Consider the following 24,500-nt stretch of genomic DNA (forward strand, 5'->3'; position numbering starts at 1 on the left):
CTGTCTGTCTCTCTGTTTGTGCAAGCCACCTGTAATTGTTTCTACGCTCAGCCAGAAATAGAATGTTAGAAGCTATCGTATTCTTACAGACAATCGCCTGGTTTTTGTCTTCTTATGAAACCAACACACATTAAGAAAGGGAGGTGCGCGTCTCTGTTCTTTCTTACAGATAGTTTCGGAGTTCTCTCCAGTTCTACCATTGTGCGCTTCCTTCTAGTCTAAATCTTGCTCTGCAGAGCTCCCTACTCCATCATGGTTTGTATGGTTTCAGAAGTCCTGCCCTGAGCAGAGAGCAACACTCTAAATAACCATCCCCATTTCTTTCGCTCTCCTGCACTTTGTGCCTACACGGGGGGAAACGAGGATGAGGGGTATGGTTCCTGCCTTTGAGATACAGAAACGATAAGGTCTCTCATAGAACTGAGGCTGTTCTCACCATTTCGGATCCCAACATAGGCATCTTCCCTTCACCCCAAATCAGACAAGGATGCATATGTCCGCAGCTACGTTCCCATTATTAAGAGGTTGCTCTGATCCCGGGTCTTACAGGATTCATATTTCATTCCGAAGAATGTAGAGCTTTTGTAATTTCTAATGTCCAGGCTGAGAAAAGGATATTTAAGGACTCTGAAATAACATAGCAGGAAATTGAGATTCACTTACTGCATATAAAGTGATCGAAAAATCCCCTCTTTCACTATCTCCTTTCCCCTTGGGTCTGTGGTTCACAAACTGCAGAGCATAAATCGCGGAGGAAACCATGCTGGAATATCAATAAACCCACATCGACCCGAGGCAGGAACTCAGCTTGCAGTGTTGGGATTTTTTTTTTTTTTTTTTAGACATTGGTTGGCAGCCAGGTTGATGAAAGGAGATACCAAAGAGAATAACAGCTTTGCAGCACGAAAAGAGGAATTAGAATTCAGGAAATGTTACCCAAGTGCTTCTCTCTAAATGCATGAGGCATGAAGTCAGGCTGGAGGGTCCGTGGTGAATGGTAAATATTGAAGGTGCCAACACCATGCTGGAGGTCACAACACCCCAGGTCTGAGTAGTCCCCCAGTGTGATGGGTTGAATTGTGCCCCTCCTGAGATTCAGATGGTTCCGTCCTAATCCCCAGAACCACGGAATGTGACTCTGCTTGGAGATAGGGTTTTTTACAGTGGCATTCAAGTTAAAGTGTGGCCATTAGGGCGGGTTCTGATCCAACATAGCTGGTGATCTTATTAAAAGGGGACATTTACATGCAGACATGCAGACAGAGAAGCTGATGTGAGAAAATATAGGGAGAACGCAGACGTCTGCAAGTCAAAAGGAGAGGGTGGAACAGATTCTCCCTCCCAGCCCTCAGAAGGTGACACTCGTGCTGACTGACATCTTGCTCACAGACTTCCAGCCTCGAAACTGAGACAACAAATCTGTGTTATGTAAACCACTCTGTGTGGTGCCTTGTTGTCGAAGGCCTAGCAGACAAATACACCGAGCTTCCGGAAAAGCCAGAAAAGGAACAAGATGGCCGCCATCTCTTCTGCAGTTGTCCCTACTGGGAACCTCCAGGTAAATTCGTTACTGAATTAACCGCTGCTCGTTGTCAGTGTTGGAATAGTTTTTCCGACCCGTAAAAGTGCATGTATAAAATAATAACTAATTTTCATTATCATTCTAAAATAGTCAAGGACAAAAAGCTAACTGCCATCAGAATATCTGGTCAACATGAAAGATAAGGGGGAGGCCTTTGAAATAACACAATTCCACCTAAAAGCAAAGGGACACGAAGCTGACTTGGCTTAGATAGAATCTTGATGGATAAGCAAGGCCATCTAGCTTTCAAAAATGTGAGAAATACTTCACGGAATTCCTTGTCCCTCCCCACCCTCCCCGCACCCTGTACGACCTTCATGGACACCGAGGTGGAATTAAAAATCTAGGCCCGGGCTTCTCATGAGCTGTTGGCAGGTTCGTGTAGAATTAGCAACCCAATGGGTGATTTTCGTGAGCCGCTGTCACCCCTCCCCCGCCCCAGCTCGGGAACATCAACTCCCCCCTTCCTTTTTTTTTTTTTTTTTTTAAATAAATGAGAAGACAAAGGTCCTTCCATGCAGCCAGCGTCTTGACCGACATTCGTGAAGCTCATACTACGTGTTCAAGATGTTCTGGGCACCAGATGCTTTAAAAAGATGCATGCTTTAAAAAAAAATAATGATAGGGGCGCCTGGGTGGCTCAGTCGGTTAAGCGTCCGACTTCAGCCCGGGTCACGATCTCGCGGTCCGTGAGTTCGAGCCCCGCGTCGGGCTCTGGGCTGATGGCTCAGAGCCTGGAGCCTGCTTCGGATTCTGTCTCCCTCTCTCTCTGCCCCTCCCCCATTCATTCTCTGTCTCTCTTTGTCTCAAAAATAAACGTTAAAAAAATTTTGAAAAAAAAAATAAAAAAAAATAATGATAAAAACAAAGTTAAAAAATGTAACAGATACAATCTTTTCCCCATGTAGGTGCCCCTCTGGTGAAAGATTCGGACATTAAAATACGCCATGATGACGCTGGGTTGTGTAAAGCGAATGCCAAGGAAGGGCTTCTAATCGGACTCAGGGAGTCAGCAAGCCCTTCCGAGAAGTGTCTTCTAAGCAGACGAGTTAGCCAGACAGTGGCAAGGCGAGGAGGACCGCGTGAGCAAGGGTGCCAGGTGGGAGACACCACTGCTGGGGTTGGGGGTACCACGTGCCCACACGGTACAAGCCTGGAAGGAGGGAGAGGGAGAGTAGATTTGTGGCTGGAGGCGACAATGATCGGCTGTAGGCAGCCTGAGCTGCTGGGAAACCGAGGGCAGCATAGACCATAGCATCACATGAAGCTGTACCTTCCAGCAAGGCCCACAGTGGAAGCTTTCTTCCGTCCAGCAAGATTGAGTTTCCTGGGGCTACCCGGCTGGTTAAGAGATGAGACTTCAGTCTTCTCTCTCCCAAGTCAGTGCTGTCTCCACTGGGTAATAATAATGGTGAACGAGTATTAGTAGTCACGAGAAGACATTGCATGTATTAAATCATTCAGTCTCTACAACAATCCAATAAAATAGTTGTTACTGTCACTAACCCTAGTTTTCCAGTGAAAACACCAAAGCACGGGGCGTTTAGGCCCTGCTCCAAGCCACGGCTGACGAGCGATTATCCGTCTTCTTAACCATGTTTTCATGGTTCCTCCGAATTGATTATTTTCCATGACACTAGTATATACAGAAAAAGGTGGTCCACTTACGTGATATATCTGAGATAGGAAGAAAACGTGCGTATGCGACTTTTGTAAGATATGAGTTTACCTCTCCTGAGGAGAAGAGAACCATTTCATTATTTAATTCTTAACACGGTGAGGATTTTACACTAATCTCGGGGATGCTTCCCATCTGCCTTCCGTGGAAACAGCAAAACAAAACCCCAGGCGCTCTCTCTCTTGCTTTAGCCTTCCAAGTCCCATGGGTGCCCCCCACCCGCCCCCATCGCACTTTGCCAGGATGTGATTTATATGCTGATGCTTTTATCTTTGACTACCTCAGAAGTATCTATGGTGAGATTATATGTGAAAGGATTCTTCTAAGAAGGAAACGTGATTGGAGAAAAGGAAGTCTAACTCACAACACCTTTCAGGACTGATAAGCATCACTTGTCAGAAAAGTTAGGGTCAGGTGGGGAGATCCACCTTGAACCTGAGCTCTAAATGCCTTCTGTGCTCTACCGGGGCTGTGGGGATAGGCACGAATGTCCCAGACCGCAGTCATCACTTGCAAAGAATTAATAAAAAAATAAAACACACTCATCACCCTTTTTAGGACAACGCTGCATATGTACGTCTTCCCCTCTTGGTGCCCTGTTAGACAGAGAGAACACAAGATGGGTCTTGATGGAGAGCATGTCGAAGACAAGTAAAAACTAAAGATGAGTAAGAAATTGGATCAGCAGAGATGAGGCAGAGACAAAGGAAACTACAATGGCAGTGGCCAAAGACGGGGGAGTCCAAGGAGCAAAGGAGTGAGAGAAGCAGACCTTTTTTTTTTTCTAGAAGACTGGCCCAACTCTGTTACTTAAATTGCTATTGTAAGTGCTGAGCTTGGAGTCATGGAGAACCGGCTGTGGTAGTCACTGGAGGATGTGCGGATTAAAAGTTGGCCAGGGCCGGTGCTGAGTCTTAATAAAGAGAAAGGCTGGCTCTGTCTGAAGAGTCACAGGTGGCCTCAGAGGGAGACAGTGTGTCCTTGTGGTTAAAGTCCCACTGAAGTCAAGAGCCATGCGTTCCAACCTACGAACCACTTAATGATGGAGCTCCAGCAGTGACATCGCCTCTCTAGCCTTTAGCTTCCTCATCTGCAAATGTATGATAAACCGTAGTCTTGATCTGATGGAGATTTGTGAACAGCAAGGGACATAATTTCTGTAAAACACTTAGCACAGCCCCATCCCAGAGTTAATACTCTTTAGATATTAGCTGTGATTATCGTTATTGAAAGAGCTGCCATTTGAGCTGGGCTGTGAAAGATGAAGAGTATTTTGCTAGGTGGGAGAGGGTGGGGGAGGACATTCCAAGGAGCAAGATTAACATGGAAATTGATTTTCCAGGCCAAGAAGAAAAATACCTCTTTTGTGAAAAGATCCATTTTTAGCTTTCCTGTTAGAAAACGCGAGCCAAAAATTCACACGGGAAATGGGATCTGAAACGCCACCTTTCATTCTGAAATTCAGGAGATGTAAGTTTGCATTTTATTATTCTCGGTGGGTTATTTTCTTTAACTTCCCTTCCACCCCACCCTACGTGCTTTGCTAAAGCATTTTGCTCTGCAGGTTAAAAAAGAAATAAATTATCTGGGAGCATACAGGATTGATGTCGGGATGCTGATAAATGAAAACGGGAGCCATTCAGATTAATCAGCCCTTTAGTCATTTCGTTTGTCAAACATGTATTGGGTTTTTACTCCGTGCCAAGCATTATGCTTCGTGCGGAGGACATAAAGGTACTTACATCATCGTCGCTGTCCTTGAGGGGCTGTCACTGGTGAGGGAAAAGGGCAGGTAACGAGACAATTTCCCCTTCCAAGGACAGACGGAAGACACAACAGTAAACCCAGGCTTCAGGGTCAAGGGCAAAGTCCCATGATAGTAAAATCAATATGGGCCTCCCTCGAATCCCTCTCTTGAAAGAATGTTGGAGGGACACCTGACTAGCTAAGATGGAGGTTGTTCCCCAACTATCACCTGGTGTGCGTTATAAAGCGTGCATAACTCAGCTTTACGCATAAATATTGGAGAGCATCTCTCCCCTCAATAATTGACCTGTCTCAAACTTTCAATATCCTCCTTCCGAAAGAAAAGGTTTAATCAGGGCTCAGTGAAATTAGAAATGTTAATGCTGAGATCATTACCACTCTTTATTAAAGAATGATCTTTAATAACTCATTTCAACCATCAGCCCTAAATGAAGTTTTGATCCCACCATCTCCTGACGTGGCGGAAGCAGTCCGGAGTTGGATTTGGATTTCCGGTCCACATTGTAGCTTTCAGGCATTCATCCCATAGGACGGGCTTGTATCCGGCACAGAGGGTGACCTCCAGTCACCACTCACTTGAGGGTTAAAATTCAATGTACAACTACTCAGGGATTCTTTGAACTTAATGAAGTTGACTCACAGAGCTAGGGGGTAGGAAAGGCAGATTTTGAGGCTGACGGCATCTGGGGAAATCGGGGGAAGAAAGCTCCATGGGAGCAAATGATCTGAGGCAATTTTTCCACTCCAGTCCGACTGACTGTTTTTCCAGCTGGAATGTCACAGGCACAAGTACAGGAGGCACAAGGACTTGTCCCTTGCTCTCCTCCCCACCAGCTCTGACACTTACTACGTATACTTTGTCTAAATTCACTAAAACCACCATTTTCTCATCTGTAAAATGGGTTAATCCAACCTATCCTAGAAGGTCGTCATGCTTAAAATATAAAGAAATCCTTCCCTGTCTACCACAAACACAAGAGCTAAAATAAGAACTGACTAGCAAACCTGGCTATTATTTACTTATTTATTTCCAACGTAGATTGGGAGCCGGATCCGTGCTTCACACTTTTGGATACCCCATGTTCTAACAACAGCAAGACCTTGGTGAATATTTGATGAATACTTGTACTGTAGAGATATCTATGCAGGAAGCTCAGGTGTCTAATTCTCTATTACGTCTTTTTTCTTTTTTTTTTTTTTTTTTTTTTTTTTTTTTTTTTTTTTTTTTTACCATTGCCACCATAGAATTCACTTTCCACGCTATCGAAGAAAATCGGCACGTGGAAAAAGTGGAGAATGTAAATTTACAGAACTGGAGACAGGAGTTGCAGATCGATAAGTCATGTCACCTCCAGGGGCCTCAATTTTCCCTTTAGACAGCAGATGTTTGGACTGGTGGATATATATTAAATACCTTCCTCCAGCTCTACTCTCCGCTAGGAAGGAAGGAAGCAATCCATGGTTAGAGAGTGCCCACCATGTGCCGAATCCTGTAGTGGGCATCTATACATATCATCTCATTTAGTACGTTTCAAAAGCACTTTTTTTGGAGAAATTAACTAATTTTTACAGTTGGAAGAACAGTGACTAAGACTGTACATTATTAAAGAATGTTTCCATTGCAAGTGACTTATTTACTCTAACATAAGCGAAATTCTGGGTTTATTAGCAAGGTCATAGAGAGGTTTCACAGAATCCAGAGGGAAGCAGAAATACCCACTAAGCATGGCAGTCGCAGTCCAGGGCTTTGCCCTCCTGATCCCTTTCACAGGGCACACAGACTATGCTCCCCAAACCCCGGCCTCGATAGAAGAATTGGAAATTGTTTCTGTGTTCACTGAGCTTGTCTGTTTTTCCAGAGAACCTTTTGATGGCCTCCCTTTGATTTTTCAGACTTAAATATGTCAGATACTTAAGAATCAAATTTTGGTCATTGAATGTTGTGATCCAATAGAATTCTTATCATTCTATTTTTGGAAAGTGACGAGGAAACTGTAAGAGAGAATCCAAAACACTTGGCCAAGGGTGCTAGGCTAGAAGACAAATGGCAAAAATGAAATAAAAATTTTAAAGGGCTCCGAGTAAAGTATTTTTGGTTGACATGTGTGTGTGTGTTTGTGTGTGTGTGTGTGTGCACGCGCACACGCATGCATGAGCACTTTGAATATATCATCCAATTCTCTCCTGGCCTATAAGGTTTCTGCTGAGAAATTGCTGATAGTCTTATTGGCATTCCCTTGTATGTGATGAACCTTCCTTCTCTTGTTTTCAAAATTCTCTTTGCTTTGATTTTTGAGAGCTTGATTATAATGTGTCTTGGTGAAAATCTCTGGTTGGGATTCTTTGAACTTTTTGTGCCTGGTTGGCCATATATTTCCCCAGACTGAAGAAGTTTTCAAGCATTATCTCTTCAAATAAGTTTTCTGTCCCTTTCTCTCTCCTCTCCTCTGGGACTCCCATAATGCAGGAGTTTGTCTTTCTGGTGTCCCATAATATTCGTAGGATTTCTTTACTCTTTTTCATTCTAATTTTTGCCTTTTCTCTTCTGACTAGATATCAAGAGATCTGTCTTCAGGGCGCCTGGGTGGCGCAGTCGGTTAAGCGTCCGACTTCAGCCAGGTCACGATCTCGCGGTCCGTGAGTTCGAGCCCCGCATCAGGCTCTGGGCTGATGGCTCGGAGCCTAGAGCCTGTTTCCGATTCTGTGTCTCCCTCTCTCTCTGCCCCTCCCCCATTCATGCTCTGTCTCTCTCTGTCCCAAAAATAAATAATAAAAAACGTTGAAAAAAAATAATAAAAAAAGAAAAACAATTATCTTTAATAAAGGCTAACTTTATGTGCAACTAAACGTTGAAAAAAAAAAAAGAGGTCTGTCTTCAAGTTCACTGATTCTTTCTTTTGCCTTATGAAGGTCTATGTTTTATTTTTTCATTTTGTTTACTGTATTCCTCACACCAGAATTTTGGTTTGGTTCTTTGTTATGATGTGTTTCTCCAGGTTAAACTTCTCATTTAGTTCAGGTATAGCTTTCTGGAGTTCATCGAGATGTCTATCTGCGTTCTTTTGAATATCACTGAGCTTCCTTAAAATTTATTTTGAATTCTTTTCCAGGTGACTTGTAGATCTTCATTTCTTTGAGGTCAGTTACTGGAAAGTTATGTTCCTTTGTTGGTGTTGAATTTCCTTGTGTTTCCCTCTTTCTGAGGTCTTTGCACTGATCTCTGGGCACCTGATGGTATAGTTACCTTTTCCGGCCCTTTCAGACTGGCTTCGGGGGGGAAAGACTTTCACCTCAAGGTGGATACAAGGGCCCTGGCTGGAAGGGCTCCAGCATCTTTGGCTCCTGGGGAAGCACAACAGTCTCCATGCAGCTCTGTCAGCTGAAGTCAATGTCAGTGCAGCTAAATCAAGATATATGAAATGAGATAGACGAATAACTCTAATTTACAAATAAATCTCCAGTAATAGAGGCAACGACATGGAAACACAAAAGAGAGAGTTCATCATTGAGCATCAGAGGCTTTTCAGGCCAGATTGCTTTTGACAAGATTTTGGAAGCCTAACCTTCTACATCAGTTCAAGTACAATCATCAATATAAATCCTTAGTTTTATCAAAGGCAGAAAGATTCTGATGAGCACTAGAAAATAGTTTTAATCTGTAATTAATATATATACACACATTCCTTCCTCAAATGTGTTCCAGCTGTTCATTGTTTGCCAAGTACAAGATCAAAAGACATGGTCCCTGCCTCTAAGAAGTTCATATTAGAGGAAAGGAAACAGAGAAGTAAGTCAATTGAACAACAGAATAGTAGGCTGTATGCTAAAAGAGGTGTATGTACTATACACACACACACACACACACACACACACACACACACGTACAGAGGAGGAAATCGACTCAGACTAGAGAAGTCAAGATAACATTACCTTCTGAACATATTGAAATATGGGCAACATGCTACATCAACATTTTACTCAATCATAATACATTACAAGCAAATATAATAGGAGTTGCATTCACACAAACCTAGGTACCAGTCCCAGCTCAATCTATCAAATAACTAAGACATTTAACCTCTATCAAGTAACCAAGATATTTATCCTCACTTAGGCCAAGTCTCCTCATCTGCAAACTCTGGGGAGTTTGATGAACTCACCTCATAGAGGTGAACTCACCTCATAGAATTAATTGAGATAGTAGATGTGAGTATAAGTCATTGGAAAATACTTGATAGATTTTAGTTATTATTAATATTCTTGCTACTCATAACAATTAACAATTTTTCCACCAAGTAATTTCATTAAATTGAAAATACATATTAACTCACTGGCAACCATCCAGTGTTACCTTCTGTTGTCATAATAGCTGTGAGAAGGGTCAGGTCGGGTCCTTTGAAATGCTGAAGGACATCTTTGTTACATTCTCATACTATTGAGGAGGGTTACAGATATGATCAAAGTAAATCTGATGATGGTTTTAGCACAGAGATACAGTTGCCACCTAAAGGAATCCCTCCTTACGAAAGCGAATCCTCCCTGTCAAAGCACCTGACACATATCCACAGAAAGGCCTCAATAAATTCGTGCCAAAGAGATGTAGGGGCGCCTGGGTGGCTCAGTTGGTGAAGCATCCGACCTCGGCTCAGGTCATGATCTCACAGTTTGTGAGTTCGAGCCCCGCGTCGGGTTCTGTGCTGACAGCTCGGAGCCTGGAGCCTGCTTCGGATTCTGGGTCTCCTTCTCTCTCTGTCCCTCCCCCACTTGTGCTCTGTCCTTCTCTGTCTCTCAAAAATAAATACATGTAAAAAAATTTTAAAAAGAAGAGATGCATGAATAAATAGCTAAATAATGGAGCGCATGAATAAACAAGTATATGAATAGCTCTTGTCCTTTGGGCAAGAAACAGAACAAACCATTTGGTGTGAAATCGTCACCACTCTTCAGAGTCAGATCGGCTAGCACATACTAAGTTCTGTTATCCCAAGTAAGAGGCTCTCATAGACATGGTCTCCATTCACTTTCTCAACAGCCTTTTGAATCAGGATGGCATTAATCCCATTAGGTGAGTTTGGGACTGGAAATCCAAAAAGGTCAAGTGTCTTGTCCAAGAATTGCACGGCTGGTTTGGCAGAGTTTGAATCCAGCCAAGTGCATTCTCTATTGAGTGATATAGTTCTTAAGAAAGCTGTGAACCCGAAGTCTTTTCACCAAAAAAAAAAAACCCACCCCTCCTCTACTTTCACTTTTTTCCTTTAAGGCTCAACTGTCTACCAGCCACCTATTCTAGAAACCTCGACATCGACAGAGAATCCACGTCTTCCCTCACTGCCTTGCATTTTTGATGAATTACCAATACTCACCAATTCCCTCCTCGAAATCTCAAATATTCCCCCCATTATTCCTCCTCCATGCTATTCTCTTTGTTCAGCCCACTCCCTTCTTTGTCTTCGCCTAATTTAATTGCCTTATAACTCATCCTGAGCCCTCTAGCCTGTCAGCTTAATTTCGCCCTCCGTATGACAGCCACAATGGTCTTTATGGAATACGGGCGTGATAATCTCACTCTCCCGCCCTTCATGCTTCAATCCCTCCTTTTTTTCTCGTAAGAAAAATATGCATGAATATGAAACCATAGTGGTCTGATTTCTCTCAGTTTCTCCATTTCTCTTCCACACTGTTAGTCCCTCCTCTTGCGACTGCCCTGCCCCTACCATCACACGGTGCTTCCTATAAGGCAACACCATGTGTAACAACTGTTCTAAGCGTTTCACTTCTAATAACATCTTCAATACCACGACACAACTATGAGGTAAGTACTATATTAGCCTGGGAAATCTGTGGAGGAAACCAGGTGACCACATCTGATTCAACTTTCCATTCCCAGTGCCTAGCACAGGACATGGTCCATAGCGGGGATTCAGTGAACGTTTGTCACCTAGGCGGATAAATGAATGGGCGAATACAATATGGGATAGAGGAGTCACGCCGATCCTACAAATAATCCAAAATTAACTTTCACAGCATCACTGAGCCCAGCTAATCAGAACTCTAGCCTCTTCCTGTAGCCCAGCCTGAAATCTTTTTGTCAATCCTATCTTCCACATGCCGGTTGAAAGACGGAATCAGAAAAACTCCAGAACTTAAAAACGATAAACCAATGAGGCATGAATAGAAAATACTGCTTGTTCTCTCCCTCCCCAAAATCTTATGAAGTCTTGCCCTGCAACCCAATGAGAAGACCACAGTCATAAAGTCGATGAGTCCAGCCAATTGCATTCAACGAAGACCAGGCAAAGGAGACTCACCACAAAGAATAGCCTGTTTCTAAATCTTCAGTAATTGAGCTGATTTGCATTTTCCCTCAACATGAACTGATTTGAAGTGGGAGAAAAATCAACTTCTGTTTTGTACTCTAATGGGAGGATGAAAGTTACACAACCATGAATTCCACTGATTAGAGATTCCTGCTCATTTTCTGCTGCCTGCTGGCCATTTGGTAGCATTTTAATTTAACTTTCCACTTGCATGTTCTCCATTAATATTTATGAAATTATTACTAGATGTGGTTCAGTCTTTAAAAACTGGATTTGCGGCATTCGGCAAAATACATTTGCTAGTGGTTGTGAACAAATAATGCTCTACCAAGCTGTTAGGAAGCTTTCGTTTCTTAATGGATCTCTTTTTTTTTTTTTTTTTTCCTGAAGCTAAGATAATTAAAAAGCAGTGTGTGCCTCATCAGCAAGTCGAAATGTTAATAATTACACTAAACATTGTCTATTACAGGAATCTTTAGACCTGTATCCTTAGACTTTGGTCCAATTCCTGCCTCTTTGAATCAAATCTGTGGAGTCATAAAAGCCCATAAGAGAAAAGACAAAGCTTTACTCCCAGGACCTCCCTCAACATAATAAAAACTAGGATGCATAACGACTTTTACAATTGAGAAGTTCTTTTTCGCTTTTTTTTTTTTTAATTTTATTCTCACAACCCCTCCCTGAGGCGGGTGTTGTCTTTCCTCCTATCTTATAAATTCAGAGTTTTTAAGACAAGAAGACTTAAGTAATGTCATTCGTTCAATAAATACTGTCTGAATGGCAGCCCTGTGCCAGGCTGCGGACCTGGCTCTTTCATGGAGAGGATACACGCCACAGTCTGTCCGTCCGTGAGCTCAGATCCCTGGAGGAGCCAGGCGCTCAAGTGAGTAGATCATTGCGGTGTCGTGAGGGTTTAAGAGACGGACAACGGCGGTTCCTCTCCTCCAAAGAACTAACCGTAACTGAAATGGGGAGCAACAAAAGGGGTTCTGGAAGGTTAATACAGTTTGAAAGCTGCATCGCCAGGATCATGAGGCAAATCCAGCACAGAGGCCCAAAATACCCTGACTTACCAGGAAACCGCATCTGACCTCATCCGCGGCCGCAAAGAGCGAGGTGCGAGGGGCTGCTTGGAGGAGGAGGCATGGACCGGATCACAAAGGGCCTGCCAGTTCACATTTCATTTTTTAGGTGATGAAGAATCTTTTTTTTTCATTTTTTAATGTTTTTTTTTTTTCTTTTTTGAGAGAGAGACAGAGAGACAGAGTGCAAGCAGGGCAGCAGCAGAGAGAGAGGGAGACACAGAATCTGAAACGGGCTCCAGGCTCCGAGCTGCCAGCACAGAATCCGACGCGGGGCTCGAACCCACCGAATGCGAGATCATGACCTGAGCCGAAGTCGGACGCTTCACCCACTGAGCCACCCAGGCGCCCCAGATGAGGAATCATCTTAAAGACTTAAGCAGGGCATTGAAATGACAAACTATGTGGACTGGATAGTTTATCCAGAAATAGCAGCTGACTAAACCAGAGAGTAGGAAACCAGAGGCAAGAGGACCAGGAGAGGGGTGACAAAGGTTTGAACTTGACCGTGGGGCAGGGACGGTGGGGATGAAGGTCAAGCTGCCACAAAGCGGCAGAGTCTGTTATGAGACCAAATCCTGGGTCTCAAAATGCCGTGTTCTGTGCACCGCGTCACGCTGTCTTTATGAGGCAGGCTTTCAGACCATCTTTTGGAAGCACAAAGAAGCCACAAAGACAGTGTCCAAGGATGATGAAACCCATACCGGATATCGAAGCCGGATGAACTGCTTACTACATAACAAGGTGGAGTTACATTGATCAGGCTTGGTTTCAGTCATCGTCCATGCGTAAGCCTGGCTTGCAGCAAAATCAGAAAAGAGAAGCCTCCCGTCTTCTCCTTCAACCAGACACGCCCACACACACACACACACACACACACACACACACACACACACACAAACTACTGCCAGTAGGAAGGACCTGGATGAATTACCCATTTGTTGATGACTTCCTACCACAAAGCTAGGGTCTTATGGTGGCCACATTTTTTAAGCCAAAATCACAACTCGCGTTCTAAAAACCTTTCTCTTTTATTATTTGCCTTTAGTAAAGTAAATGTTTCATGAAGTCCAAATGATCATCATAGCCTAGCTCACCTGATGCTCAGGAGAACAAGTCCCCTCTCGTCACCCTTAACGGGACCTGCTTCGGTTTAACCGAAGCGATTGTGGCTCTTTGGTATAAATGCTTATTCTCTCCTCTCAAAATATTTGTTTCTACTTTAGTGTCTTTTCTTTAAAGTTTAATCTTATTTCTTTTGGGAGAGAGATAGAGAGCAAGTGGGGGAGGGGCAGAGAAACAGGGAGATAGAATCCCACGCAGGCTCTGTGCTGTCAGCGCGGGGCCCGATACGGGGCTTGAACCCACCAACCATGAGATCATGACCCAAGCCAAAGTCAGACACTTAAGCGACTGAGCCAGGCGCCCCTACTATCTTTTTTTTTTCTTTTTTAAATACAGTGAAACAGCATAACAAAAACTGTCCGGGATCAGGGGTGTGACAGATGGATGTTTTTGACACTTGGGTCTTCTCCTCTGTGAAACGTGGGTAACCATATCCCCTGGGAAACTTCAGAAACATAGCAAGTGCTCAGTAAATATTTGCTCTCATTCCCTCCCGCTGGCCTTCACTTTCTCAACGTCGGAAATCTCGGGGCCATTGTTCCCAACACCAGTGTTCTTCTGAACATTGCTGTCACCCTTCGTGCTGCATTTTCACCAGTAACAATTTCTGAGTACACATCCACGGCCAGTTCCACCTCACCCAGTCCTAGAAGAGATGTCATGTGAGTTTTGTACAAGTGAATATAACGTTGAAACCCCATGGTTTATCTCAGATTAAAAGACGGCATTTTGCAGGAGGCAAGAATTTATTTTATTTGGTTGCGTTTTTGGGTTTTTTTGTTTTTACAACAACCCTCAATGTTTCTACATTTCTGTAGTTTCTCTGGCATCAGGAAAGTGAAACCCATTATTTTCCATGCTCATTTTGGTGCTTAGAAAAGAGAAATGAGCCTATTAATGTTGGAACTTAAAATATTCGCAGCGAGGAAGGAAGCCTTGATCATTTTTCATTTATGCAGTTTGAAACCACGGGCCCGAAGTGGTAACATATTTATGAGCTGCTCTGAAAAAGGAACGCAATTATTAACGGGGCAGCATGAAGGCGACTGGATTGGCTAAAGACCTCTGTCTATGCTGCTGATGCCACGCACTGCCTTGTAAACACTGAAAAAACACTTTTGCCTTCCAGGCGGCTCAGTTCGGTTCAACTAACATGGAGACGACACCAGCACCAGCTAGTTGGGGTGTTGCTTCTTGAGTTGAAGAATCTGCTTAGTCAAGTATTTTAGTGAATGATACACAGCAGGCATCGGCCGACCTAGTGCCAGTGAACAGGTTACTGACTAGGACAAGACGCTGAACTACAGAGAGATTCTTTTCAGTGAGAGTATCTGTGCTTCCGTAAGCAGCTGCTATAATGTGTTTCTTGCACCCCCCCCCCAAGAAATTATAGTTTCAGGCAAGATTGAAACAGGATTCAGCTACCATAGTAGTGACAATAATAATAACGTATTGGAATATTCCTGTACAGTTGTCTCAAGCTTTACAGTGACAAATAATTTTTAAATACATCGGCTCACACAATTTCCCACACTCTATAGCAAAGGGACAGAGCTCCAAGAAGCTATGAACTCTCCTTGCGGGTTCTCGGGCTCTTTATAACACCAGGGTCTACACCGGTCTACTAGTCTAAACCCCGCCCCCCCCCCCCCCCCCCGCCCCGGAGGTGATAGCACTCTAAGCGATTATTACTGAACTGGATTCTGGGCTAGGACACCCATGTTTTTCTGACAGTTGATGACAATTCAAGAGTAAATTTGCAAAAAATAATAATAATAATAATGAAAATGCTAAGTTTCCTCAGTCATAATCTTCACACAGTGGCGATTTTTGTGCACCGTGCCACACAGGGCCAGTATTCAGACTTCTTATATGCCTTTCAGCATTTTAATCCATTCCTCAGAATGGATTTTACTTTTCCAATAATCCTGTGGATCCTTTCTATTGGTATCAAATGTGCTCTCATCTTCCACACTTTTGCTTTTTTATTTCTCATTTACCCTTCAGACAACGATGAGGAACCCCACTTTCCTAAAGGCTGTATGACATTTCTAATTTTTATCTAAATGACAAAATTTTCCGAAGTAGGCGCTGAGAATCACAACCTCACACGTGGATGATTTCTTAGCACTCCACACTGACTCTTTAAATCTATTTTAAAGCAATCTGTCCATTCTCTAAGCTCTTTTACTGAGATGGGTGTTAATTTTAAATCTATCGGATAGTTATTCTTATTTTGCTTCTTTTGTTTCCACCACGGTGCTGTAAATGTATTTTATTTTAAGTCACTTTTACCTAATATGAGCATCAATTTGGCTACCTCGCGACATTACATTGCCATCGTTTGATAGGACTTCTGAAGTCTGAATTCAAGTTTTCATGAAAGCATGCGATGTAGATTTAAGGAGAGAGCCTAAGGGTAGGTTTAGAAAAATAAACCCAGGGGGGATTGGGTGGCTCAGCGGGTTAAGCATCCGACTCACGATTTCAGCTCAGGTCACGATCTCACGGGTGGTAAGTTCGAGCCTCATGTCAGTACAGCACGTGATTGTGTTTCCAGGTTTGTTAGACGTGGTGCACGTGAGTGCACGAAGAACAGAAGACAACATTCGTTTTGCACTCCATTGTGAATCCATTGTTGGCATTACCCTTGGAGAGAATGTCAAGGAATGGGGTCCAGGAAGCTTATCTGAACTGGAAGGTAAGCTCCCAGAATAAAGAAAAAGCAAATCATAGTTGATAAGGGAAGGAAGTTGTGTGGTTTTTTTTTTTTCTTTTAAGTTTGTTTATTTATTTTGTGAGAGAGAGAGAGAGAAAGAGAGCGCACAAGCAGGGGAAGGACAGAGGGAGAGGGAGACGGAGAATCCCAAGCAGGCTCTGCACCATCAGCGCAAATTCCTGGTGCAGGGCTCGAACCCACAAACCAAGAGATCATGACCTGAGTGGAAACCAAGAGTCAGATGCTTACCCAACTAAGCCACACAGGTGCCTCCTTTTATTTATTAAAATTTTTTAAATGTTTATTTATTTTTGAGAGGGAAAGACAGAGCACAAGTAAGGGAGGGGCAGAGAGAGAGGGAGACACAGAATCGGAAGCAGGCTCCAGGCTCTGAGCTGTCGGCACAGAGCCCGACGCGGGGCTCGAACTCACAGACCACGACCTGAACCGAAGTCAGAAGCTTAACGGACTGAGCCACCCAGGAGCCTGATAAGAGAAGGAAGTTCTAGCCAGAGTAAGTGACACACATCAGACCTGAAGAATAAGACAAACTTAATATGAAAAAATGAATCGTGAAGATCAATCTCAAGGATGTCAATGTGGAGAAGAAGTTACGGATATAAAAACTACGATCAAGACAGAGATGTCGACTCTCACTATGTGGGGCATTTCTGAGAGTTAGACTTTACCCATCTACTTACTGATCCATAAAGGAGACAAGGAAAGTAGAACTTAGGCGTCCAGAGTATTGATCCCGTTGGCCACTGACACACTGCGTCAGGGTAACTAGGCCCCATAGTTTCTGGGAAGGGTCATCCCAGATGCTCATGGTATCATGGGAAGTGGGCACCAAGCTGGTGAAGAAGCTGTGCCAAGGCCCTGTGGCCGTCTCAGAGGATTAACCATTTAGTTTCAGCATCATGTGCAGTTGACCTGCTCTAGGTCTACAACAACTTGTAATTTTCCACACGTATTGCCTTACTGGTATCTCATTTGCTTTGAAACCACCTTGCTCGAAGGAGAGAGTTAAGTAGTGAGTTCCATACACCAGACATGACTGTGCCAAGCTCTTTGAGATGCTCCAACCAGTAAGGCCCTTCAGATTGTTTCCTTTAATTTGCAGACGTAAAGGCCTCCCATTGCTAAGGAAAGCGAGTACGTCAGTCCCCTGGGCGTCTGCCCTTCACGCGAGGTAATATGGAACTTTGGAGGTACGATTATCTATTCATTTTCTGCTCCCTACCCGCCAGCAGAATGATTATGTCGTGTCATATGAGTGGGCAGCAGGCTGCTGGAAGTCTCTTTCAGAATGCTAGCATTCTTCTTCTCCTTACTTCCCCGGTATTATTTTCCACTTTTTGAAAGCTCCTGGCTTTGTGAACTCACAGCACCAAACCATGAATGATAGATGAGAAGGAAAAGTCTATCCTTTCCAGCTATTAAACCGTGAGAATCTGGACAATGTTTCCACTCTCTCAGATAAGCTCAATCATTTGCAAAAAAAAAAAAAAAAAGCCAATAACATAAGGAACAACAAAAATGATATTTGAAAACAGAATTATTAGAACAGGGGTGGGAGAAAGAAAGAGGAAAGAAAGAAAGAAAGAAAGAAAGAAAGAAAGAAAGAAAAGAGAGAATTAGAAAGAGAAAAATTTATATTGCAAAAGGGATAATTTTTTCTCCCCTTTCATGATTTCAACCCTTTTGTCCACATCAGGGAGTCTGAGAATAAGAATTTTTTGTTTACACACACACACACACACACACACACCACCTGCCCTGTTTAAATCTTCTTTACCTGCTGTGTGATTTTTTTTTTTTAAGGTGGTCTATTTTATTTTCCATCGTGGTCATTTCAGTTCAAACTAATGTCATGATGGGATAGTGACTGAGTCAAAGAAAACAGTACACAACTCAAGCATCCTGACTTATGCCTACAGCACTGGCCTCATAAGACTGCTACTGGCCCTGGTAACTCTGAGCCTTGGGCTTTTGTACTGGGCTGACTGGGAAATGGATGTGGGGGAGGGTGACGGGGGTCAGGGAGCTCCGAAGGAGCTACACCACTGGATGCCACAACCAAATACCTCCCCTCCACACAGAGAGAGTTCAGAGTTTTGTTTTAATTCCGATTTTGCCTTTTACCAGTCTTAGGATTGGAGGCAAATCACTCAAACTTTGTGAGTCTTATTTTTTCTTTTAAAAATTTTTTTTCAATTAAGTTTATTTATTTATTTTGAGAGAGAGAGGGAGAGAGAGAGAGAGAGTGACGAGAGAAGGGGCAGAGAGGGAGAGAGAGAATCCCCAAGTAGGCTCCACACTGTCAGCGCAGAGCCCGATGCGGGGCTGAAACTCACGAACAGCGAGATCATGACCTGAGCTGAAACCAAGAGTCGGATGCTAACTGGTGAGCCACCCCTGCCTTATTTTTCCTTTTTTCCAATCAATTGGGGGAAACAATACCAGCTTAAAGTTTCGTATTAAGGATTAAGCTATACCATACGCAAAGCATATAGTACCTGAAACACAAACATTAGATACTAAACCAGTTTTTTAAATATTAAAAGTTAGAGATTCAATACTCCTTGATTAGGGATATTAGTTATTGCTTCACTGATTTCTATTAGTGCCTTTTCCTGGTTATTACGCTTAATTTTTTTTTCTGTAAAATGGTATCATAATTCCAATATCTGAAAATGAAGTAATAAGTTAGCCAATGGTAAAGAGAGAGAGAGAGAGAATATTCTCTTATTTCTTGTTTGATTAATATTATCAATCAAGATAATTTCTTTCATGGGCAATGATTCCGAGAAATCACCTTGTGTTTTATTCCGAACGGCGTTCTGGCACTGATGAAAGTGTTCTGGCATTGGAGCCAGGCAGACTGGACTTTGAATCCAGAACTTTCCCTTAATCGCCAGTTTGCACTTGGGCACGTCACTTAAACTCTCATTCTTACCTGGTTCAAAAAGTGATTGATTCAGACCCTAGCACTCCTTCAAAGGCTAGAGAGTCTGTGATAACAGTATAAATCCCAAACACTACAATTTCCTCACCTGTTAAGTGGAGAATGTAAAAGCCACCACCGTCCTTTGCCTGAACGGCAGTGATTAACAGCTCTCTCTGTTTTCACTCTGCCCCACTCATTACCCCACTGCCCATCTCTTCTCCTCACAAGATCCAGGCAATCTGCTGAAACATCAGTAAATCGCATTTTGGGCCCTCTTCATCTCAGACCTCACAGGTGACCTCCCAGCACAGGTAAAGCAAAATCCAGAATTCTGAGCGTGCCCACAAGGCCCATGCCCTCCAAACACATCTCCCTTCCCTGTCCCTTTGCTCAGTGTGGTCCAGACACACCGGTCTTCCCTTCTGCAAAGTAGCTGAACCCTTTCTACCTCAGGGCCTCTGCACATGCTGTTCTCTGTGCCTTTTCCCTCGGGTTGTGTATGGCTTGATCCCTCCCTTAAGGAAGGTCTCCCCTCAAAGGTAACCTCTCAGAAAGACCTTCTCTGACCTTCTTATCGAAAATAGCCACCCCCCCAAAAGATATGAATAGACACTTCTCCAAAGAAGAATCCAGATGGCCAACCAACATATGAAAAAATGCTCAACATCACTCATCATCCGGGAAATACAAATCAAAACCACAATGAGATGCCACCTCACACCTGTCAGAATGGCTAACACGAACAACTCAGGCAACAACAGATGTTGGCGAGGATGCGGAGAGAGAGGATCTCTTTTGCATTGTTGGTGGGAACGCAAGCTGGTGCAGCCACTCTGGAAAACAGCATAGAGGTTCCTCAAAAATAGAACTGCCTTACGACCCAGCAATTGCACTACTAGGCATTTATCCACGGGATATAGGTGTGCTGTTTCGAAGGGACACATGCACCCCCATGTTTATAGCAGCACTATCCACAATAGCCAAAGTATGGAAAGAGCCCAAATGTCCATCGGTGGAGGAATGGATAAAGAAGATGTGGTTAATATATACAATGGAGTATTACTCGGCCATCAAAAAGAATGAAATCTTGCCATTTGCAACTTTGTGGATGGAACTAGAGGATATTATGCTAAGCGAAATTAGTCAGCCAGAGAAAGACGAATATCATGTGACTTCACTCATATGAGGACTTTAAGACACAGAACAGATGAACACAAGGGAAAGGAATCAAAAATAATATAAAAACAGGGAGGGCGACACAACAGAAGAGGCTTACATGTGGAGAACAAACAGAGTTACTGGAGGGGTTGTGGGAGGGGGGATGGGCTACATGGGGAAGGTGCGTTGAGGAATCCAAGACCCCAAATTATATCACCGATCTGTATATTTGATTATTTATTGCCTAGTTTGCCCACTAGACTATAATATTCGTAACGGTAAGATCTTGATTCCATGTTCATTTTAGTATTTCCACTACTCTGGAATTACATGCCTGGCACATAATGGGGTTTTGATACATATATGTTGCCTGCCTGAGTAAATGAATGTTTCCAAGGCTGTTTGATGATTAATGAGATAAGATATGCAAAGTGACAGCACAGTGCTTCGCCCCAGGTGGATGCTTAATGAATGAACTAGGAGATTCTTGTACCGATTCAAACATCCCAGGATGCTTCACTCAAGAGTTTTATGGAGGGGCGCCTGGGTGGCTCAGTCGGTTGAGCGTCCGACTTCGGCTCAGGTCATGATCTCGCAGTTCGTGAGTTCGAGCCCCGCGTCGGGCTCTGTGCTGACAGCTCAGAGCCTGGAGCCTGCTTCGGATTCTGTGTCTCCCTCTCTCTCTGACCCTCCCCCGTTCATGCTCTGTCTCTCTCTGTCTCAAAAATAAATAAACATTAAAAAAATTTTTTTAAAAAAGAGTTTTATGGATGCCCCAATTGTCTCATAATTTTAATATGTCCCATTACAGTTGTGCAAACACAGGAAAGGGGAATGGGAAGTCCTTTTCTGGGAAAATAATGAGGAAGAAGGTGCTCATTGGAGCACAAAGCAGACTGCAAAAGCCTAGCCTGAGGATGAGCTAAAGGTAGAATGGGAGGCACGTTTGTGGCCAGGGTGAGGAAGTAGGTGGGCACAACTCAGAAATGGCCACACTTTCCCTGCAGGTGGGCCTAGGAAGAGAGAGGTCTTACCTAGAAAGAAAGAGTCACGCATCAACTCCTGGGCGGATGACCAGCGGGGCACTGGAGATACTGGAGATCCAGCCCCAAGTGTGAAATTCTACAAAGAGACGGGAAGTCTCTTTTGCTGTTGGCCACATGAACTTTTCTCTTCTTGTCTCCCTACCTTCTTACATCAGTCACCTGGACAGCTGCACCAGCTTCGAAGCAAACACTGCCATCCATCTACCCCTCGGTCGATCCCAAATCCCTGTCCTTTAATCCACCCTCCAAAATGGACACTATCTCCTATCTCTCTTCCAAGGAGATGCTGTTCTAAGTCCTGAGCGTTCCATTTCATTCCTGACTTTCTCTCCTGCCTCATAGCCCACCATTTCCCACCACAGATCATATCCTCCAGCCCAACAAAATTACTCATGATTTCCCAACCACATTTTGCTTTTTGTTCTGCCCTTAATTCCACTCCTAACTCTTTGCACACAGTGCATTCCCTTCCTAGTGCTTCCTTAGCACCGCACACACACTTTACGCCCACCTCCCTCTCATGGAAAACATCGGCAGCTCTAGCTCTGTCTAATCCCATTACTGACCCCCCTTTTCCTGTTAATCATGTCAACAGCGCATGTCTTTCTCAGAACAGGGCTGCCCAAGGACCCCTGTTAGCCGATAAAAACACTCCATCCCTTGACCACAGAGAATTATTCTATGAGGGGAACAGGTTCCAAGCAAAGCTAATCAGTTCCTTCCCTGGGATTGATACGTGAACGTGGGAAAGATAAGCATCTTTTGTTTGGCGGTTCTATGAAGATAACAGGATGTAGGTCCAATAGCCACGAGGTCAGATCTTGTTTACAGAATGAAGCCAGACACAGGCATGCAGAGCTGAGAGGGGCAGAGACACAGGGCCCTGAGGACATCTGGCACAGAAATTGACACTGCGTGTTGACTCGGTCAACACAGTGAACACAATAGCAGCTACTGAATAATGGACAGATGCCTACGTAGATGTGTGGACAGATGGAATAACGATGGATGGTCAGCGAGACTGAGGAGGAGGTATGCACCTGCACTATAATTGGGACCAGATGAAGAATATAGACCTGTACGTAGTGTATTTCCTCTTCTGTTGTTTCTGTTCTGCACTATTTGAAACAGCACCACACCCTCCTGCTTGCTTTGTAAAGCCATGTCAAATGCCATGTTGCCTGTTGCCGGGAGTCTCTCTGATTTTCCCCTGGCTGCCATTGTTCAAAGGAAAGGGAACGTCTCATCTGTGTGTGTTTCTAACAGCTTTTTAGGACTCATCATTGGCCAAGCTCACTCTGCATAACTTTAATTGACATTATATTTAGATTTACCGCTGTGGCTGACTTTTTTTTTTTTTTTTTACACTTTTAATTGGATTATCTTCCAAAGGGAAAATATTAGAGCTTGAGTGGAATTATATTAAGTGAAAAAAATCTGCCTCGGAAGATTTCAAGGATTGATGATGCTTAGCATCGTCACAGGGATCTAGAGAAGGGAACTCACCTACCCTGCTGATGGAAATTGTATACTGGCAAACTTGACTGGAAAACAATTCGGCAGTTAGGTGTCAGAATGGCAATTCCACTTGGGGAAATTTGTGCCTAAGGAAGTAACTGGATAGTGGTTCAAATGTATGTATGAAGTGTATTCACTGCATCATTATTTTTTTTTATTTTAGTTTTTAGGTAATCTCTATCTCCAACGTAGGGCTCAAACTTACAACCCCAAGATCAAGAGTCATGTGTTCTACCACATGAGCCAGTCAGGCGCTCCTGAATCGTTATCTTTGATGGTGAAACACTGAAATGTCCAAGCCATCTGTCAATATGGGATCAATTAAATAAATTAGAGCACATCCAGGTAATATAATATTATATGTAAATGAAAAAGATAAGATATGCATATGGACGCACATATATATGGAGATAAAGATATAGATATAAATACAGAAGAATATGTAAGTATATGGTCATATAAACAGATATATAAATAGAGATGAGAAGATCTTCCTGATATGCTGTTAAATTTAAAAATACACATTAGTGCTTATAACTCCACTTCTACCAAAAATAATCTAATATTCACATGTACGTACTTATACCTGTTAGAAAATCTAAAAGCTAAAAGTATATTTGCCAAACTATTACCAATAGTTCTCTCATGGGAGTAGATCATAAGGCACTTCCATTTTATTTTTTATACATTTCTGCATTGGATTTTTTAACGGGTTAGTAGGTATACTTTAATAACAAGATAAATAATAAAGAGGTTTCTATTTAGGGAAGAATAGCTTCCCCATGTTACTCTTTGTTCTTTGGGGTATAAACTGATTATAGTTCTGTCTGTATTTTATGAAATGTACCTATGCAAATTGAGGAGATTCTGTATACATACTAGCATGCATCCAGTTGTCTAGCAACGTGTGTAAATCATGCATCAGGGTTTGCTTTGATTTTTGTTTGGGGACAGACACAACAAGTAGAGACTGTTGGAAAACATAAATGTATTACTCAATGCATTTTCCTCATGATATCGTCGAGATAAAACTAACTGGATTCTACAACCCAGGATGAGAATGTAAATAAAGATTAAATCCCAAAACCTAAAAGGTTGTGCGTCTTGGAGGGTGAGAGACAAATCGCCAGTGGCAGGGTGACCACTGGGAACCTAAGTGATGGAAACCAAAACTTCGAAAGAAAGTCGACATGAGTATGGGGGGGGAGGGGAAGCCATTGAGGAAGGATGACCAGAGAGGGTGGAAAGTTTCTGAGGAACGCTCTACCCAGTGTAGACCTATTGCATTTTTTGTTTCGGTTTGAGGTTGTTTGTGTGTTGGTTTGTTTAATCTATGAAAACTTGCTTTGTCCCTCCATTCTAATCGAAGGCGACCTACTTATTTCGAGAGGGGCATGGTTTCATAGGTCACAAATTCTAAAGTCACAGGACTGAGCTACCTATTAACTTGGCGACCAGAGCTCTGTTACTTAACTTCCCAAACTTGGTTTCTTCATTTGCAAAAACATCGGGACGTGGTTCCTCCCCAGAATCCCATGTAAAGGTGCGTACGTGAAAG

The 24,500-nt window shown here is 43.2% G+C and overlaps 1 long non-coding RNA gene across 1 annotated transcript; it reads left to right on the forward strand.

Moving 5' to 3' along the window:
- Positions 1-902: 902 nt before the first annotated feature.
- LOC123581566 lies at positions 903-22,935 on the forward strand. Its single transcript, XR_006703826.1, has 5 exons — positions 903-1,558; positions 2,491-2,681; positions 4,603-4,730; positions 16,112-16,252; positions 22,256-22,935. It is a non-coding gene; the product is annotated as an uncharacterized LOC123581566 (long non-coding RNA).
- The last annotated feature ends 1,565 nt before the right edge of the window (positions 22,936-24,500 follow it).

This window comes from Leopardus geoffroyi, chromosome A3 (assembly GCF_018350155.1).
Source record: "Leopardus geoffroyi isolate Oge1 chromosome A3, O.geoffroyi_Oge1_pat1.0, whole genome shotgun sequence".
In the NCBI taxonomy this organism is placed as follows: Eukaryota; Metazoa; Chordata; class Mammalia; order Carnivora; family Felidae; genus Leopardus; species Leopardus geoffroyi.